This window comes from Schistocerca serialis, chromosome 3 (genome assembly GCF_023864345.2).
Source record: "Schistocerca serialis cubense isolate TAMUIC-IGC-003099 chromosome 3, iqSchSeri2.2, whole genome shotgun sequence".
NCBI classification, from domain to species: domain Eukaryota; kingdom Metazoa; phylum Arthropoda; class Insecta; order Orthoptera; family Acrididae; genus Schistocerca; species Schistocerca serialis.
Window position 1 is genome coordinate 631006787 of NC_064640.1, and position 21939 is coordinate 631028725.

Sequence of the window (21939 nt, forward strand, 5' to 3'; positions counted from 1 at the left end):
GCCTAACTATAGCACATGTTGTGTGCTCAAGAATTACGACGTTTATGTTGAACGAAAATCTCCCTAACAAAAATCAACATGGATTACACAAACAGACATCTCTCGAAACTCTGCTCGTTTTGTTACTCCACGAGATTCATAGCGTTGTATAACAGCTCTCAGGTTGATGCCGTGTTCCTTGACTTCAGGAAGGCATTTGACACCGTCTCGCAATGTCTCTTTGTTTACCGAGCATCGGGCCAAATTTGCGACTAGATTCAAGACTTCCTTGCAGAAACAACTCAGTTGGACGCACCTAACGGAACAAGATCGACTGCTGTAAATTTAACTTTGGGAGTACCCTAAGAAAGTGTGATAGGACAGTTATTGTTTACAATGTATGTAAATGGCCTAGTCACGTGGAATGCGTCGGAAGCTCCTTAAGACTATTTGCAGATGATGTGACTGTCTGTAAGAAAGTAGTAACGTCAGAAGACAATATCGATTTGCAGAATGACTGATCAGTGGTGAACGCTCTAGCTGTTGACCCTAGACGTAAATAAATGTAACGTATTGCTGTTACTGTACAACCATCGTACTGATGACAAATTTCTGAAAACAGTATCTACCGTAAAAATCCAGAGTGAGCTCAAGTGAAATGATCAAATAAAACAAATAACAGTAAAAGCATTTGTCAGACGGAGACACATGGGAAGAATCATGAGGAGAAGTATTTCATGTATTAAAGAAGTGGCTTACAGAGCGCTTGTTCGACCGATTCTTGAATATTATTCATTAACGTGTGGTCCTTACCATGTAGAACTGATAGAATAGGCAGAGATGAACCAACATTTTCTCACGGGATCGTTTAGTAGGCGCGAGAGCCTAACGTAGATGATGACCAAACTCCAGCGGCAGATGTTACAAGAGAGACGTTGTGTATCACGGAGAGGTTTACTATTGAAATGCAGTGAGAGCACTTTTCCGAGAAGAGTCGGAAAAACCTCCGACGTACATCTCGGGAAATGACCACGACGACTGAATTTGCGCCTCTCGCGAATGGAACAGGGAAGGGGGATCAGTTAGCGGTACCATAAGTACCCTCCTCCCCATAACGTTATATGGCTTGCTGAGTATGATGTAGGTGTAAATCTGTTCACTGATGAGGGTTGTTAAACATTTTGAATATAATTTCAGAGCAATAACTTTTTAGCTTTAGAATGCATTACCAAGCCTCACTAAACTAGCATATCATCGTCCGGTTGATTGGATCACTTCGTATCTCATAGGTTGTATATCAAGGTCGCCATCACGGACTATCAGTTCACTATACTTTCTTAGACGCTGTGACTAGTTCCATCTCCGAGAGCTGTCTCTAGATCATTGTATCGAATAAATTGTGGGATATTGTTAACAAATTAAGTCTGTCACTATAAAATACATAAAAACAATTACTTTAACAAAAGGACAAACAACTTGCAGCGAAGGAAACATATAAATAAAAACAGGACAATAAAACAATCTTTAGTTACTATGACTTCACTGGATTCAGGGTCGACTAAGCAAAAATACGTATGTGACACATTTATGAACGCTGCTCTAGCAGTGACAACATACGTAAGCAGTAGTGCATCCCTCTCCAGTCTGCGATCGAACACGCTGCTTTTCATTTCTCTGTTATTACTTTCCTCACTACACTAGAGTGCCTCAGTATATTTCACCTAACCTTATTCCCCTAACACAGATAAAATGGTTCAGTATTTTACCTTTTTGTTGGGATGACAGCTACTCGTTGCCCAAGCCTGCACTCACTCACCACGCCTCCAGCACCTTTGTTCTCTCGACATCCACGAACACCCTAGGAAACTTCCACTTTTCGTCTGTTGTCCAAGATCCTTTCCTCTGCTCTGTTACTTTTACTGTATCCTTGAGTATATAGCTGCTTCCCATTCGTTATTATGAAAGCATCGTATTATCTGCTCCGGAGTAGTAAATAATAATCATCTAGGATTAGAGTACGTGTTCCCTTACTCTGCTATACATTAGAGACACAATAAGTGTGCGACACACTGGAAATGCACTTCTTTAAGTCTCTCTAACTGTGAGAGATTTACACTGAAGGAAAAATCACGTGCTATAGTAAGCACCTTATTCATACTGCCTATTGTCAGGGTCGTTAAACAGCAAATCTCAGAAGGCTGGAACAAACTTTCTTGCACAGTAAATCTGCGAATTTTCGTGGATCTTGTCGTAACAATAGCCGCCTGCAGCAAGAAACCATGCCACGTCATTACTAATTATCGGTGATTAGTTTCATCCGAGTTTCCAAAGCACCAGATGCTTCACCTCAAATACAGGGTGTACTTAAAGTCCGGGAACACTTTCAATTATTTATTGTACAGGTGTCATAGGTATTGCATTTTGAAATTAAACTCAGATTTTTTTTTTTTTTTTTTTTTTTTTTTTTTTTTTTTTTTTTTGTAAACATTCAATATGCGACCCATGAGTGACCCGGCAGATGTCAATACGGTAATCGAATTCTTGCCATACCCGTCCCAGCATGGCAACGTCAATTGTGGAATTCGCATCCCGTATTTTTTCCCGGAGCTCTGCTACATCACGTGGTAGATGCGGTACATACATCAGATCTTTAATGTGTCCCCACATAAAAAATTCACATGGAGTGAGAGCTGGTGATCGGGGAGGCCATTTCATGAAACAGCTCGCTCCACACCTGAACTAACCATATTTGCAACTAGTGCTGGCTGTAGGCAAATTACCAAACTATTCTGTGGCAGTATACATGAAAAAATACTTTCAGGGTTTCTCTTCAAAATGACGTACGTATGATATCTGTACAATTTTTTATTCTGGTGCAATAAATAATTGAAAGTATTCCCGGACTTTATGTACACCCTGTATAGTAAAACTGAGTACTACTTGTTTTGTCGTTGTCAGTATTTTAGCATCCAACCACTAATATTAAGGATATAAACAATAGCAACGCGTTTAGGGAGTCAGCCTTCGATCATGTGGCTGTCTAAGTTAATTCTACATAAAATGCATTTCAAACACTCAAGATCAAAATATAAGGGCACGTAAAATTATTTGTTCATTAAGTCGTTGTCTTCCTTTATAAACGGCAACACTAGATTCCTTGCTCCTGTTATTCATGTTACTGCACATCCACCAAAAAATTCTTTCCGTAAGACGGTAAACACCGGTGAAGTCAGTTGCCTCACCGAGCACCATTGGTTCCTAAACATGTGTACGACTCTGACAGATTGTGCTGAGCCATAAGCCGTTCCATAACATTCCAAAGATCTTATAATTGGCATGGAGTGACACCATAGTAATGGCGATCCATGCAAATTCTTTCATGTTTATCGTGCTAACGCCAAGCTTAAATAAGAGCTAAGGAATCATTAAGAAGTCATTACCATTTTTGCCAGTTTCGATATTAAGTACATTATCAAACTTAACCCGGTGGATTGCAGTTTCAAGTTCCTCAAGCAAGTCGAATTTCTTTCCTTCCTTATCTACATGCATCGCCTCCAAGCGTTCTTCTATGCCTTTCAGGAGGTGACGTCTCACACATATGTTGGGCAACACCGATCTACCGCACTTGCTCGGTCTAAAAGTGTCTGCATATTCCCTCTTCTTGTAGAAATTTTCCTACCTGTTTGTGCTATACACTCGTATTTCACTTCACACGATGTATAGCGCATTTTATAAACGACCGCGTGTTCAGATTTACTTATCCTGTTGCCAGCTGCACGAGTTGAACTACATCTCGTTAGGATTTTTGCTGTGAAGACAAATTGACATTTTATGATCGAAAAATATTCGCCAGTTTCTGTGAAAGTTTACCAAAACGTGGTAAACGGACGATCTTTTCATCCCTTTCTACTTCATTTTTTCCGTTTCTGTAAATATGTAGGGCAAACAGGCTTAAGATTTTCGACAAAATACTGTGAGTATTTCGACGCTTTTAGACTGGACAAGTACAACAGATCGGTGGTTGCCAAAGATGTATATGAGACTAATGACTTAGTGAATGGCCTAGAAGAGGACTTGGAGATGACACACATAGACAAGAAAGGAAAGAATTCGACCTGCTTGAAGAGCTTGAAATAGCAGTCTACCGGGTTACGTCTGATGATGTACTTAATACACAAACTGGTGAGAATGCTAATGCCTTTTTCAGTGACTTCTTGGCTCTTTTGCAAGATTTTCGATAGTACGATAAGCGTGAACGGTTTTACACAGAACACTTTCGTTATGGTGTCACTCCATGCTCTATGTAACGTCTTTGGAATGTTACGGAACGGCAGATGGCTCAGCGAAGCCTGTCAGAACTAGTGGTGCGCGGAGAGGCGACTGCTTTTGAAGCGCACATTATGTAGGATTAACTTATATAGCCAGAAGATGAGAGATTGACTCCCGAAACCGTTGCCGATGACTATTTACCTAGTATTAGTGGTTGCATGCTAAAATACTTATACTGATTACCTTAACAGCTGTTACCTTGGGTCCTTAAGATGGACAATATTGGACTACTTGTTTTGTGTATTTTCAAGTCAACTGAATGAGGTGGAAAACTGTGCCGTCATTAGGCTATTCGTTTAGGGTGATTTAGCATAAATTGGAATTCAGCTAAGTTAGTGACCTCTCATTAGTAGGCAGGTCTTCATTTCAACATTTTTAAAACGGGCGACGGGCTCCATCGTGACCATATTCCTCTTTCCTACGGCGCAGCATTTTAAAGTCACAGGAACTGTACTGATTGGTCGAAAAGTTGCAAAGAATTTTGTACGAATTTATGTGACTCAGATCAAGACTGGCATGATTATAGTAGAAAGACTCATCTGTCGGAAAGCAGACACGTGGGTGGCAGTGAGCTATACTGCAGATTCAGATGCATCGTCGGCGGAATGGCTTAATAAGGACGCGTAAGGCTACTTTAAACATGATGCCCCTCTGTGTGTAATTCCCACAGACACAAATACACGCTCACTTGCAAAAACAAAGAGTGTCATTTGAAAGGAAGGAAGGAAAATAGGGTTTAACGTCCCGTCGACATTGAGGTCATCAGAGAAGGAGCACAAGCTCTGGTAGTGTCAAGGATGGGGAAGCAAATCGACCGTGCCCTTTAACAGGAACCATCCCGGGTTTTACGGAAACCACGGAAAACCTTATTCTGAATGGCTGGACGCGGGTTTGAACCGTCGTCCTCCAGAATGTGAGTCCAGTGTCCTAGCCACTGCGCTACCTCACTCGATGTGTGTCATTTGAACACACTACGGAATTTTTTAGTTAAAACAGTATACTCTTAACAGGCCAGAAACCCTGCTATCTGCCCCCATTTACCCCTCCCCCACTCACAATGTCGAAAACTGTATATTAGTGAGACTAAAAATATCGTGATCTTATTCTGAGAATCATCTATTATGCACAGCTATGGGATTTAATTATGTAAGTTCAGTTTCCTGTATGTGTGGGGAGCTATTCACAACCCCTAAAAAAGACACACAAGTTACACTAGCAAGTTATTCCTGTATTAGCTAATTATTATGGGGAGCCGCCCATGTCATAAATATTTAGACTTCGTTATAACTTATAGTTACCTTCATCTTTTATGATGACTACATTGTCTTGAAGTTTCCATGAATATACGAGGGCTATCCACAAAGTACATTACGTTTTGGAATTAAAAATAAATAAGGTATTGGAAATTTTTTTTATTATATACAGATGAAAGCCACACTTAAATACTACTTTTCTACATAGTTGCCATTTAAATTAAGGCACTTATCGTAGCGATGGACGAGCTTGGAAATTCCTTCGTCGTAAAATTCGGCCGCCTGCGCCTTCAACCACGTGGTTACCTCTTCTTGAAGCTGTGCGTCGTCATCAAAACGCTGCATAGCCAAGCACTTCTTCATTGCTGGGAATAAGTGGAAGTCGCTCGGTGCCAGGTCGGGACTGTACGGCGGATGAGGAAACAACTCCCACTTAAAAGATTCGAGAACTTCACGAGTGGCATTTGCCGTGTGGGCCCGGGCGTTGTCGTGAATCAGCAAGATCTTTGAGCCCAACTTTCCCCTGCGCTTGTTTTGTATTGCTCTTCTGAGGCTGTGCAGAGTTTGGCAATACCTTTGAGAGTTTATTGTAGTGCCTCTTTCCAGGAAACCCACAAAAATCACACCTCTTCTGTCCCAAAAGACAGTCGCTTATGTACTTTGTGGATAGCCCTCGTAAGTGTAGATGCAATTGGCTCCGAGCACTATGGGACTTAACATCTATGGTCATCAGTCCCCTAGAACTTAGAACTACTTAAATCTAACTAACCTAAGGACATCACACAACACCCAGTCATCACGAGGCAGAGAAAATCCCTGACCCCGCCGGGAATAGAACCCGGGAACCCGGGCGTGGGAAGCGAGAACGCTACCGCACGACCACGAGCTGCGGACTGTAGATGTAATTTATGAAGATGGGTGACCACGTTGAAGGCGCAGAGCCCGGAGTGAAAGTGTTCTTGTACACCGCGCAATAAAATTAAACAGTCACCTTTTGAAACCCCTGTCATTTTCTCCATTTGTGATGCAGAAGATCGAATTTTTGCTCTAAGACGCCTGAAAATTTTCTCTGTTCAGGTGGAAACGAGTGGTGTCCTCTGATTTCTCCCTCCAGCTCACCAACACTTTGAAACCAAGGTGTCGACTTGTGCCAATAAAGAATGGGCCAGAGCTAAGCGGTTCATGTAAGGTGTCAAGTGGGTTTATGATGAAAAATTGGCACAAAGTAACACCACAATTTCGTCCATTGCCACCGTGGACGTGTGAAGTCGTGGGACGGTCATCCTAACTCCCCTTACCCTCATCTCATTCCAGTTCTTGACACCTCTACGACGGAGGTCAGAACCCCGACGCCCAGCGTTTAAATCGTGCGGTTTCCTTATGAGTTGCCTCGGAAACCATTTCGGACACTTCGTTGCTGACAGTCGGAACTAAAAGGCTTTATGACGTGTCATAAAGGTTATAAATGATCTATCCCTTCTCTTGAGGCATTCATTTTCACACCCTTCACAGAGGAAACGACAGTTTTCAGTGCGATTTGCAACAGTACGACGTTCTTGACAACTTCTGACAATTACGACACCCCCCTTCAGGACGACTGAACCCTTCTCTAACGACATCGCAGTGTTGCAACTGTACTGAATGTGATGTCATCCCACTTGAGAGTAGTGTGACGTCACTTATTGGGTTGGTATATAGGGTGGAACAATTATGGACCTTTAAAAGCCATTCGATGATATTTGAAATGGTCTGAGGCAGAAAAGTATGTATATGTGGCGTGTGTACAAGGAGGTACTACACTGACTGACACACGAGCAAATAAAATAGCCCAGAACAGCAACAAATTCTGTGACACCTGGAGCCATCCAGTCACTGCGTCCTGAGCGCTATTGTGATAGGCAACTTTTTGGACACCCTTCACATTTCGCATGTAGCTCTTAGGGACTATTTCAGCACCATAGTGACTCTCAGCTGAGGAATGGTGGGCTCGAGATCGCTGTTCAGAGTGGCTAACTGGATGCCTTACAGCCAGTTACCTATTTTTTGGCAGTGTGAATGCGTACAGGACTGAGAGGACCGTATTAGAGCCATAATTCATCAAGCCGTTGATGCATTCAACCTCAAGTCGTCAGGAACGCCAAGGATGCAGCTTGTCCGTTGGTGGAATGATGAATCAGGGACAGAAGAGCGGCTGTGCAACAGACGAGTCGGTGCCCTGAGAATGAGCATCTTGCAGAGTTTCGTGCGGTGAGGGCAAAAGCGAGCAGAATAATTCCGGACAGTAGGAAGAGGTCTTGTAAAGGGTTCGTGAATTCCATCAATACATCCACACCCCGAAATAACGTATGGGAAGCTATTAGGAGAATTTCCAGGAGGAACTCATGACCGCCAATAACAGCTGTAGAAGTGCATTGATGTCTCTTAAGATACTGCGCGATGTGGAACAGTGGCTAGCACACTGGACTCGCATTCAGGAAGATGAAGATTCAGATTCGAGTGTGACAATCCAGATTTTGGTTTTCCGTGAGTTCCCTAATTCACTCCAATCAGTTAGCGGAATTGTTCCTTTTAAAACGGTGATGCCGATTTCCTCCCTCGTATTTTCTTAATCGGAACTTGTGCTCCTTCTCTATTAACCTCGCTGTCTCAGGGACGTTAAATTATAATCTTCCTTTCTTGCTTTCCTCTAACATCACTTCGAGACATCGCTTCGACAATGGCTGAATCTAGTATCTACCAACATTGCCGCTGGTTATAGCCCAGGTGCAGCTTTCCTTCGCTATCACAGGAAACGGGTGGATGGAATTTAAGTTACACCAACGTGTCTAACCTTTCTCTTTCTCTTTGGGAGTTGGATTCTGGATTGTCAGTAGTTCGTGATACTGAGCCCACTCACGACCTGGAGAAGTACAGCATGTTAAATCAGTTGAACCAGCAGTCAAATGAGTTCCTCTTCCAGTTTTTCAAAGATATTTTAGGGACAGGAGCATTCCTCGGTTCGTGGAAAGAAGCTATTTTAGACCAGATTTCAGATCCATGGAAACATCATACTAACCCCAGTAGTTATCGTAGAGTCAGACTCACTACCTGCGCAGGACAGACACGAGCGTAAGATCAACCGGCACTTGATGTGGATTCTCGAAACTAGGTCGCTACTAAGTCACTCCGTGTGAGTATTCAGTAGGTATCATTCCACACTTAACAACCTGATCCTTCTAGAAGCAAGTTTCCTTATTTATGTCGGTGTATTCTTCCCTTTGGAGAATGCTTACGGTACTACATGGAGGCACAATATTTTCTCAGTACTCCAGATGGGATTTCAATGTATGTCTTCCCCCCTTTATACCGTCCTTCCTTTCATATTGATATTTTAGATACAGGATCGCTAATGTTCTCTCTGTATTACGTCTATGGTGAGCAGTGCAGTACAGTGTTCCATGTTCGTCAACGAGCCTTCTACGTTCTGTGTGTCCCCCAACCTAGCAACGGTTACTCGTCAGCTAAATTTAACTCCAGGCGATTGGAAGAGTGGAAAAACAGCACAGGTTTCAAATTCTCTTCGATAATAACTGTTCGTGTTGATTGTAATCGTCCCACACCTTTTTAAGACTAGTGGATTCTGTCTTCACTTTTAAGGACAAGGTAAAATACCGGACTAACATGGCTGCCATACCTTAAGGAACTAAAATTACGATGCCTCAAAGATTTAAGAATTCTCAAATGCGTCAGATGCGTCAGATGCGTTTGATGAGAAAATAGGGCACGTCCGCTCCACTTATATAAAGCCTTCGTTTGGCCCCCCTTTAAATACAGATGCCCTATTTATGGATAAGCAAGGTCTCCATGCTTCAAAGTGCTGGCTGTGATTCACTACGAGAGCATTAGGTTGCCAACATGAGCTTATCGGACAAGCCCAGTTTCCAGCTTGTGTACGGAGGCTGTAGAGCCTCCACTGCCTATTAGACGTCTTTTCACGATGGTAAGCCAATCATACAGAGCTCTGACTGTTCCAAAATCGCCAGCATGCAAATTAGTTAACTGTTCCCACTGTAACCTCTGTTCTGTAACCATTCCTGAGCGACAAGGACATTTAGGATCCATGTGAGGGAGAATCATGAGTTACTGTAGGTCAATGAAAGTAAGGTACAAAACCAGGGGTGGAGTAGGGGATTCCTCTGGCTATTAAAGGAACCCTGTTTATTTTATGAACGGAATCAGTACAATAAGAACTGTACCCTAGATTATAATTTAAAAACTAAATTTTACGAGTTTTTAAATCGCTGTCCGACGTTTATTAGGGTTTAGAAAGATGGATATAGAAAGGGAAATTTTATTGGTTGCTCCGCGTGTTTACCGGCTTTTTTCTTAGAACAGGGCTACCAGGGCCGTTTATTATGTGGAACTGTTTGCTATCCTAAGGACATCGCAACAAATGAGGCGGCACAGTGACAAGAAATTCCTAGTCTGTTCTGCCAGTGTGGCTTTCCTGCTGTTGGTCAGCAGATCCGATAGCGCGACGTGTCCAGGATACTTCACTTCTTTAACAATTGTAGGAAAAGCAAAGAACATTTTGCTGGGTTCCAGTACAAATAGGGATCCTGGAAAATGAGCTCGCTCATTAGGCTGCCAAGCCGACTTGCTCCCGTCCATATCCTGCTCGCTGTACCGTCTCCCTACAATCCACATACAGACTGTTTTCCACATAAGTGACCTGAGTGACCTGTAAGACGATGTGTTGGTGGGAGGCTCAGTGTCTGGCAGCCTGGAGCAATAAACAGTGGGCAGTGAAACCGTTAGTGTGCCCCTACCGATCAAGACGAGTCGAAGAGCAAGCACTTCTAAGGCTCAGAGCATCAAATGGCGTTTTCTTGTGTCACGAGGAGCTACCAGTGTGTGAAAGTGATGGTGCAAAGCTGTCGAGACTATATATTTTCGGTTCTAGGCGCCTCAGTCCGGAACCGCGGTGCTGCTACGGTCGCAGGTTCGAATCCTGCCTCGGGCATGGATGTGTGATGTACCTCGGTTAGTTAGGTTTAAGTAGTTCTAAGTCTAGGGGACTGATGACCTCAGATTTTAAGTCCCATAGTCCTTGGAGCCATTTCAATTATATATTTTAGTTGAGTGTTTTTTATGTGACGACCTACGGTAAGAGCTGGGTTTCCCACAGGACCTGTCCTACGCTACACCTGGTATTAAGGTGAGTGTGGATCGCGTTTTAAAATTTTTTTGCCATGTCTGGATACCTTCCCAAAACATTGGGTAAGCTATCTTAGTGTCTCTCAGAGTGCTAACCCCCCCCCCCCCCCCCTCTTCCGACGTCTTTTACACTTGGTCTTGCATTTATCTCTTAATGACAGTGTCGTAGTTTAACCGCTTGTTTGTTGATGAAGCTTGACTTTAAAACTTATTGGTGTTTTTACTAGATTTTCACCCCCCCCCCCCCCCTCATTATTTACTTCACGCAGAGACGTTGATGAGCGTGACGTTTACAGCCTTAAAATACCAACCATAATCACGTCACAGAGATTTGAAATGCGATGCTGGCATTCCAGTATCTGCTACAGAGTGTCCTGCTAGGGCACAAACTCAGTCATTGTGTGGTATAACTAGACGACACTAATTTTTCCTACAGAAAGATGAACGAGCATATTGCAAGACTGCAGTTTGTGCTGCGGACCACTCGCCGTACTCTGAATCTAGTAGGTTATCACTTCGCTGTTGGGGAGGCATGATGCTTACATTATTATCACTAACCAAAAAGGTATCGAATCCCACCCACAGCCTTAGGAAAGTGGGCGCAATTTGCCAGTACATAGTGTGGCAAGGGTACTGAAACTATTTCTCGATCTAGAAAACTGCCATCGAAAATCCACACACAACTATGCAAAATTATAAGCTGCCTACCTATATTGCTGGATATGGCTGTTAAGCTTCATTGGCCTAAGAAATGACAAGAAAAAGTCCACTGCGCAGCTGAAGCAGCTACCAATATCAGCATATCCGGACTGCGTAAAACTCTTTATGCTATCCTCCTAAATGGAGTAGGATATCCTGTCATACACGCGCACTATCAGCTGAACAAAGCCGCAAATAATAACTACACGACAGAGATGGTATTAAAGATACTGTTTGCGATGCGCTTACAGAGCAGAAAATTGTCATGTTTGAATATAAACGTCTTTTACATTCAAATTTTGTTTTGTAAAACGAAAAGTGCCAAACGTGTAGCGACCCATCAAGTATTAATCACAATAATATCGATTACAACCTTTATTTAACGATAAATAAAATAGGCTATAGTTATTTATATGGAACGTAGTGACAGACAGTTAAAGGATGCTATTAGAACAGCGGTGCGTTGGATGGAGAAGAACCACATTACAAATACATCCGACGTCTTATAAATTTGGGGACTAGCATCGAGCTACTCTCTGAACTAGTGAATATTGCAGACAGATAAGAACGACTTCGACACAGAATAGGATTTACTTAGCTCGAGCACGTAAATTAATTTCAATAGGTTTAATGTGTGGAATTCTATGCCATTCTTTCAAACAACACATTGGACGTCAGATGTCAGTTTTGTGTTAATATTGGTATCTCAAGTTCAGATAATGTGCACTCTCTCGTCTTCTTCATAGAGAACGGCTCAGATATCATATAGAACGCCTGAGACGTCTATGGGATGAACATTAATAAAACCGAGAAACTACAGGAACTGATTCCTGACTGGAAATGGAGGAAGAAAGGTCCTAAGAACATGTAACCGGAAATTTACGGTGTGCGCGCAACAACAAATCGTCCCGGAACGCAGTAGAGGTGTATCGCATCCACGTCACAACAAATGTTTATAATGCCATTCACGTGATTCCAGGTGATGGAGATATTGGCTGTTGACATGTAGGATACACATAATCGTGCTTTGGCGTACATCTTGTTGGCGGGTCACTTGCCTGGAACTTGTAATACAGTTAGTCTCAATATCGTGAACAAAGCGGTCCTCCAAATCTGGTGTACACACACACACACACACACACACACACACACACAAACACACACACACAATCCAACGCCTCCCTCCACGTTCATCTGTCTGAAAGGACCCATGATCACGCAAACGCCCATAAAAGGTTTGAAATGTTGTGTATCGAGGTTGGTATTTGTGAGCGTATTTGTTTTGGTATAGCTGTGCTGCCTCTTGACAGTTTCCACCTCCTTGGCCGTACACAAACACCATCTCGACTTGTTCCCGACATGAATACCAGATCTTTGGCTCTGAGCACTATGGGACTTAACATCTATGGTCATGAGTCCCCTAGAACTTAGAACTACTTAAACCTAACTAATCTAAGCACAGCACACAACACCCAGCCATCACGAGGCAGAGAAAATCCCTGACCCCGCCGGGAATCGAACCCGGGAACCCGGGCGTGGGAAGCGAGAACGCTACCGCACGACCACGAGATGCGGGCACCAGACCTTTCTGCTGCTAACAGTACGCTGCGTCAATTACACAGCCTACAACACAAGAAGAACACGCAGCACGTGGTCAGAGAAGTAGTCATTGGTCAGCGTCATCTACTGTCGCAACGATGCATTTCCGGACACTTTTCCATACGACCTTTTCCCCTCCATTTTCAGTCAGGAATCAGTCACTGCAGTTTGTCAGCTTTTTCAATGTTCAACATGCATATTAATATTTTTATTGGCCCATCAGATAGTCATTACTAAAGCTGCAACCACTGTAACTTAAATCAGTATCAATTTAATATTCAGAATGCCTGATATAACAGCAAATATTACGTCAGTCAAAAGTCCTATAGGTGCGAATTATCAGTAAACTACAGGAGCTCTTATGATTTTGTTTGCAATTCACATGATGCGTAACTTCTTCTTATTGGCTTATTGGCTTCACTGTCATACCAACATGATTTCTTAAACGTAAAAGAGGGTGCGAATAATAGTTACAATAAAAATACGGTAATGAGATTTTTTGTGCACGGATAAAGGGTCAATTTGGTATCTTTCATAATGTTTCCTATAACAAGTTTACAGGCATTTTTCAACGCGAGCCAAAGAACTATTGAACCCAACGTACAAGGAACTTGTAATATTTCTGGCTTATTCAGCCATCATATAAGGCTCCAGGAAGCTATTCCCTGGGCAGTGGAGATGCAAGAAGCATAGAGATTACGCAATGTGGGATGAGGTACCGGTGACAGATGTTAGATTCGGTACCATTCCCGTGAGGAAGACCGCCTACATAACGCTGCTGCTCTGTGATTGGCTGCTGTGTTCGGTGGTTGGGCGCCAAAACGTTATACTTTAGTTGCTTTTATTAATTAAACCCGTCATCCAAATTGCTTCATTTTTTTGAATAAACATCTCTCAACAGCCAGCTATCACTCACTCATTTCAAAATTATTAAAATCAAAGTATTACTAAAACAAAAGACTGACGATATTACTGCCGATGCACTTCGGTGGCGCTCGGGTCACGCCTTGCTGGCTTGGCCCGCAAAGTGTCTCGGGCAGTCCGGCTCTCCAGTTCTGACCGTTCCAGTAGACAGGCATGTTGTCTGTTATAGCAGTATTTGTTTCATGCAATTTTATTTACTACAGTCCCGACCGTCGCTAGGTACAGACATGTTGTCTGTAATAGTAGTATTTGATTCATGTAATTTTATTCTCCAGTTCTGACGGTTCCAGTAGACAGACATGTTGTCTGTGGCAGGATGTATTTCACGTTATTTTAACCAGATATAATGATTGTGGAAAGATATGTGCAATACGCTGTGATCAAGAATAGTTTCTCGTGTCTATATCGATAAAAACACGAGTGGCATACCAAATGAGTTATAGTTTATTCGTAGCAGCAGTTCCTTGCGAAGTTAATTTCAGCCGCAAGAAAAAGAGTCCACGACCTGCGTGCTGTTTTCTGCGCTGGGGACATCATCATGATGAAGACAGCAGGTTAGTGAAGTGTACAAGAACTTATGTATTCAACACAGGGCAGTGGAAACAACTAGGCACCTCACGTGTACCGCATGCACAGTACAAATGTGCTCAGTGACACGCCATCTGCAGTAATGCAGAGGAGGTGAAGAAGGCTGAAAGTATTAACACTATCTCACTTTTATTCCTTTTTTCTTGCCGTACATGACATCCTTTGCGGAGATATCTTCGATGTTTGAGTGCTTTGGAGATATGAGGCTTGTATATTAGCGAGGACTGTGAACTGTGAAAAATACTTGGAAAAATTCATAACACCTAAAGTGACTGTTCTGCTACTACATGACAACAGAAATGTGTAGGATCTGTTTCAAATGATTTTTGAACTGTGTATGAACTCTGTTGAACTTTAGTTGTACTTCGATTTTTGATGCTACAGACAAGTTTTTTTATTCAGGAGAACATAACGTCCGTGTACAGTAGATGCTGAAAGTGTTAAAGAGCAAGTGACAGAAAATCAAATACGTGGGGATTACGTTTAATTTTCATCGAGATTTTGACGTGCTAAGAGGCGACGCAACGCAGCGCGGGGAGGCAGAGCCAGCGGCTGCAGTTCTCCGCGTCAGGTGCGAGGATCAGCAGCCAGCAGCGGGCGAGATCAGTAGCAGCCGCTGAACACGGTGTTCCAGCTGTCCCGACAGCAGTAAGACACTTCAGCTTCAGCAGCCAGAGCAGAGAAGGAGCTTCTCGACGGCAGCATGCAGAATAGCATCGAAGAGTAAGTGTTATTCTGGCGCAAATAGCTAATCTCTGTAACGGATGGTAGAATAATATTGTAACTTCAAAGTCTAAAATTGATCCCTTTAAACATATTTGGCTAAAATTTGTAAATTATATTAAGTGTAAAATTTCTGACAAAATTGAAAATGATATCCTCTTAGAAGTAGGGAAAGGGATCAAGTAGATATTGATGGCAATGATCCTTCAGATCAGCCACAAACTTGCAAATAGATAACATTGTTGATGATCTATCAGATAATTTGCAAAGTTTAGATAATGAAACTGAAAATGTTTCGGAAAATGCTGATTCTGTGTTAAATAATCGTAATGAAAATGTAGACACTGTCGCTCCTGACCACAACGACGTAGTAGATTTGGATGATGTCAGACACACTGAATCTGACATCAATATTGCAAATGAGCCAACAGTGGAGTCACACAGATTAAGTCATGGCACTGCTTCAGCTGAAACATTGCCAACAGTAGATAATGGGGAGATTGAAATCAGCAAGGAGCAAAATACGTTATCTATGTTATTATTACTTTTAAAAGAAACGAACGAAAAAATAGATAAATAGATAAAGGGCAAAATGACACTAAAGAAGAGATAAAAGCCGAGTTAAGAGAAACAAAATGTGATTTCAGGAAAGCATATGCAGTAATGACTCAAATCAATAGCAATTTTAAGGCTTTAGAACAAAAGGTATCAAAACGTGAAGCTAAAACTGAGGCTTGTTCCAGTAAAATAGATCGAGAAACAAAATAATGGGCAATGAAATTAGAATTATGTAAGCTTGAGATAAATCAGAAGTTTGATTGTAAAATTAAAGAGCTGAATGATGATATGGGGGCTCAGGATTGTGTAATATTAACAGTAAGTAGTAATGTTAGCCAAGTAATAAACGAGCAAAGCAAGGCTGCTAAAGAATATAATGATAAACATGAACAGCAGTTAAGTGAGTTAGAAGACATCAAAGATGAGCAGCAGGTACTTAGTCGTAAGGTTTCACAAATAGGTGCTCGTTGTAAAGGTACCACAGATGCGATTCAAAATAAACTGAAGGAATTTGAGCAAGCAATTAAACAATTTCCTGACAAAAGTAAGGACAGAGTGTGTGTACGTGCTTGTGATGTAACAAATCCCACTATTGTTTACCATCCTTTCTCTAGTAGAGGTAACATACATCCAGTTGATTTTATTAAACAGTTCGAAGGTACACTTCCTGAAAATCTAACAGAACAACAAAAAATAAATGCTGTGGAAGTAGCTAACATATAAAAGGGAGTAAGCAAAGGTCACTACAATATCGTAGACATCAAAAAATACTATGAACATCAGTAACCCTCAGGGGGCAATAGCGTTCTTTGCATTGTTAGGTAGATGACGACTACCAGGTACCCAAGTTAACTGACAGCATTACTTCATTTTCTTTCATGCTGTTCGTTCTTCCTCTTCTTTCAGTCTGAGCTATATTCTGTCTTCTTTACATTCTTCTCTACCCACGGTTATGACAATTTTTTTACCCGATTTGTGAAAACAAACATAATTAGTGACAGCATAATAACCCAGCAGTATAAACATCTGCATTGCACGTGTGAAAAACAGGAATTGACGGAAAATATGTGAACAGCGAGTTTTGTAACACCAAAGTATAGCATCACAGATACCCAAGCTAGAGAGCACAGTATTGCGTTGCCTTAAGAAACATCAGTATAAGCTTTTAATGACATTACATCTATTACAAAGTATACAGTGGAACGTTTTATTTTTGAATTTTAAGAACTAGTAAGTACTACACATCACGAATTGTGTTTGAAAAATCTGGAAAAAGTAGCAAATAAGTGAAATATGGGCTCTTATTACAGACCTAAGCTAGCAGTTGCTGAAGAAGAGGATGACGCTAAACCAGGTAAGTGAACATGACGAAAGAATGAGATATGGTGGCAGAAAACGATGTCAGGAGATTATTAGTGCAAACGTTGTGCTAAGTTTTGTGGAAATAAATGTATTATATTCTTAAGTATGAATTGCCAGCGACGCAATTTCCGCTGAGGCAAGAGAGTATGTATTTATAGGCAAGGGATGGTCCTGCCAAAGAGGTTTATGTTGTGGAAAAATATTATTAGGTGACAGGTAAGTCGGCCAATTGTAAATGAAGAAGTGAGGAGATGAGAATTATTCGGCGACGTGTAAGTCTGCCCATTATTTAAGAAGTATGAGGAAGTGGAGGTACAAGGCGACGTTGAGTCGGCCCATTATTAAGGAGGTATTTATTGGCGAAGTGGTTCCGCCAACTGGTTATGAAGTACGAGCGAATAGACGTATTGTTACTGACATGAGCAAGACCAGCACGAACATCTTAAGGGACACAGACACAATACATTTACGATTTAAAGGTAAAGCCACGTTATATAAGATATGGAGAATAGCTCACTGGTTTATAATAAGAAGTATGAAAACTACAGTGCTAGCAATGAATAGTTCAGACAGCCCCTGCATGAAGTCACATAATACTTACATACGACTTTTGACACAGGAATGATTACGGAAGTGTACACATATGAACACATTAATACAGTTCCACTGGTTATAGAAATAGTAACAACGCCTACACGAGAAGAGAAAGGTATGGTAACTTTTACTGTTGAGTGATGCAACGTTTCTGACAGCCAAAATTTTCATTAAGAGATTTATTCCGAAGTGTTCTCTCAATATCTGTGAATCGCAACTGTGTGCCTATTAATGATTAAGAAAACTGTTTACGTAATATTTAAAATGATACTGTATTGAAAAATGTAGAAATAACGTATGAGAATGAGTTGGAGGTGCAGTCATATAAGTCTGCGTAATGAAACAGTTATACGGCCCAGAGCTGTCTGTCAGGGTTAAAGCGTACGGCAACAGCTGGCGTCTGTATGACTGAGTCACGGCGCTAGTACTGGACGTCACATGTTGTGAATGGACATCGACCCATCATACGCTGTGGGCAACGCCCTAGCCATATGATAGCAGTCACTGTTTATAAACAGTGGCACTGCATTCAAACACAATGAAGTTTACTTTTTAGGTCTATTCATGTACATATTCATTGTATTGTACACTCCTGGAAATTGAAATAAGAACACCGTGAATTCATTGTCCCAGGAAGGGGAAACTTTATTGACACATTCCTGGGATCAGATACATCACATGATCACACTGACAGAACCACAGGCACATAGACATAGGCAACAGAGCATGCACAATGTCAGCACTAGTACAGTGTATATCCACCTTTCGCAGCAATGCAGGCTGCTATTCTCCCATGGAGACGATCGTAGAGATGCTGGATGTAGTCCTGTGGAACGGCTTGCCATGCCATTTCCACCTGGCGCCTCAGTTGGACCAGCGTTCGTGCTGGACGTGCAGACCGCGTGAGACGACGCTTCATCCAGTCCCAAACATGCTCAATGGGGGACAGATCCGGAGATCTTGCTGGCCAGGGTAGTTGACTTACACCTTCTAGAGCACGTTGGGTGGCACGGGATACATGCGGACGTGCATTGTCCTGTTGGAACAGCAAGTTCCCTTGCCGGTCTAGGAATGGTAGAACGATGGGTTCGATGACGGTTTGGATGTACCGTGCACTATTCAGTGTCCCCTCGACGATCACCAGTGGTGTACGGCCAGTGTAGGAGATCGCTCCCCACACCATGATGCCGGGTGTTGGCCCTGTGTGCCTCGGTCGTATGCAGTCCTGATTGTGGCGCTCACCTGCACGGCGCCAAACACGCATACGACCATCATTGGCACGAAGGCAGAAGCGACTCTCATCGCTGAAGACGACAAGTCTCCATTCGTCCCTCCATTCACGCCTGTCGCGACACCACTGGAGGCGGGCTGCACGATGTTGGGGCGTGAGCGGAAGACGGCCTAACGGTGTGCGGGACCGTAGCCCAGCTTCATGGAGACGGTTGCGAATGGTCCTCGCCGATACCCCAGGAGCAACAGTGTCCCTAATTTGCTGGGAAGTGGCGGTGCGGTCCCCTACGGCACTGCGTAGGATCCTACGGTCTTGGCGTGCATCCGTGCGTCGCTGCGGTCCGGTCCCAGGTCGACGGGCACGTGCACCTTCCGCCGACCACTGGCGACAACATCGATGTACTGTGGAGACCTCACGCCCCACGTGTTGAGCAATTCGGCGGTATGTCCACCCGGCCTCCCGCGTACCCACTATACGCCCTCGCTCAAAGTCCGTCAACTGCACATACGGTTCACGTCCACGCTGTCGCGGCATGCTACCAGTGTTAAAGACTGCGATGGAGCTCCGTATGCCACGGCAAACTGGCTGACACTGACGGCGGCGGTGCACAAATGCTGCGCAGCTAGCGCCATTCGACGGCGAACACCGCGGTTCCTGGTGTGTCCGCTGTGCCGTGCGTGTGATCATTGCTTGTACAGCCCTCTCGCAGTGTCCGGAGCAAGTATGGTGGGTCTGACACACCGGTGTCAATGTGTTCTTTTTTCCATTTCCAGGAGTGTATAATCAAAAGTTTATTTCAGGATTAGTTAAGTTTTATTATAAATTTAATATAAGGCATTTTGTATTGTTACATGAAATGTACCAGTCCTGTATGCAGGAGTTGGAGATTGAGAATGGACAGTCACTTGTCAAACCCAGCACCAGTTGAGATGAACTACGCAATGCAAGACCACTTGATGGACAACGGAAGCCCACGTTGCTGATGTGAGTCACATGCGTTTGTTCCTGTAATAGTGAAAGTGTACGTAAAAGAGTGATTTTCAGTCATTTATTTTCGAAAGTGTGAATAGTGATTTTGAAAAAGACGGCAATGAGCCAAGAAGGTCTCTCTATTTTAATACAATTTATGTAATGCTGTAATTTCTTTTGAGTTTCAATTGACGGCAATGAGCCGATAATAATGTCAACATTTGTGTGCTGTTAATGTTTTTTAGATAACTTCATAATCTTTTTGGGTAAATTTAAAAGACAGCTATAAGCTGATTTTTTCTTGTTTTTCAGATAACTATGTGATTTACTTTGAAAATTCGTTTACTTCTCACATGTTTTGTGTAATCACATGATGATATACTATTTGTAAAGGGTTTACTTATTTTTCATATTATTGTGTTAGGATCTCAAGATGTAACTCTATGTTGACAATGTTTGTGGTGTAGGGAGTTACTGTTTTGGAGTTTATGGCAGGCATCACATTATTTCCTTCTTCTCAGATTTTGAAATTTTAATAATGATTTTAGGGCAGATTGGTTAAAGCAAGCTTCTTGTATACAGGTTGATTTTTTAAAGTAGGGACAGTGGATAGCTTGGCTCTCGACAGATTATCTATTGGTTCACAGTTTTATCAAAATTTGGTTCTATTTTTTCATATATTTCCAAAATTGAGTGGTGTCTTCGAGAACAGCCCAAGCTTAGGAAATCTCAGAAGGAAGGGAGATGACACAATGTGGGATGAGGTACCGGTGATAGATGTTAGATTCGGTACCATTCCCGTGAGAAAAACCGCCTGCATGATGCTGCTGCTCTGAGATTGGCTGCTGTGTTCGGCGGTAGGGCGCCAAAACGTTATACTTTAGTTGCTATTATTAATTAAACCTGTCATCCAAATTACTCCATTTTTTTAAATAAACGTGTCTCAATAGCCAACTATCAATCAGTCATTTCAAAATTATTAAAATCAAAGTATTACTAAAACAAAAGACTGACGATATTACTGCCGATTCACTTCGGTGGCGTTCGGGTCACGCCCTGCTGGCTTGGCGCGCTAAGTGTCTCGGGCAGTCGGGCTCTCCAGTTCTGACCGTTCCAGTAGACAGACATGTTGTCTGTGGCAGGATGTATTTCATGTTATTTCAGTCAGATATAATGACTGTGGAAAGATATGTTCAATACGTTGTGATCAAGAATAGTTTCTCGTGTCTATATCAATAAAAATGCGAGTGGCGTCCTAAATGAATTATAGTTTATTCATTGCAGCAGTTCCTTGCGAAGTTAATTCCAGCCTCAAGAAAAAGAACCCACGACCTACGTGCTGTTTTCTGCGCTGGGGACATCATCATGATGAAGACATCAGGTTAGTGAAGTATACAAGAACTTTTGTATTCCACACAGGGCAGTGGAAACAACTAGGCACCTCACGTGTACCGCATGCACAGTACAAATGTGCTCAGTGACACGTCATCTGTAGTAATGCAGAGGAGGTTCAAAAATGGTTCAAATGGCTCTGAGCGCAATGGCACTTAACATCCATGGTCATCACTCCCCTAGAACTTAGAACTACTTAAACCTAACTAACCTAAGGACAACACACAACACCCAGTCATCACGAGGCAGAGAAAATCCCTGACCCCGCCGGGAATCGAACCAGGGAACCCGGGCGCGGCAGAGGAGGTAAAGAAGGATGTAAGTATTAACACCCTCTGACTTTTATTCCTTTTTTCTTGCCGTAAACTATTAGAGTATTCCTAATGTTCTCAAAATACTTAAGAGATTTATGAGATCTGATTAGCAGCTGTTCGTTAACGATACTGTTGTATGACGAAAGTATTATCGTTCGGTCACCTTAAGGAAATGCAGAAAGATTTTGCTGCGGCGTAGTTTCGTTCCTTTTCCTGACTCCCTCACTTA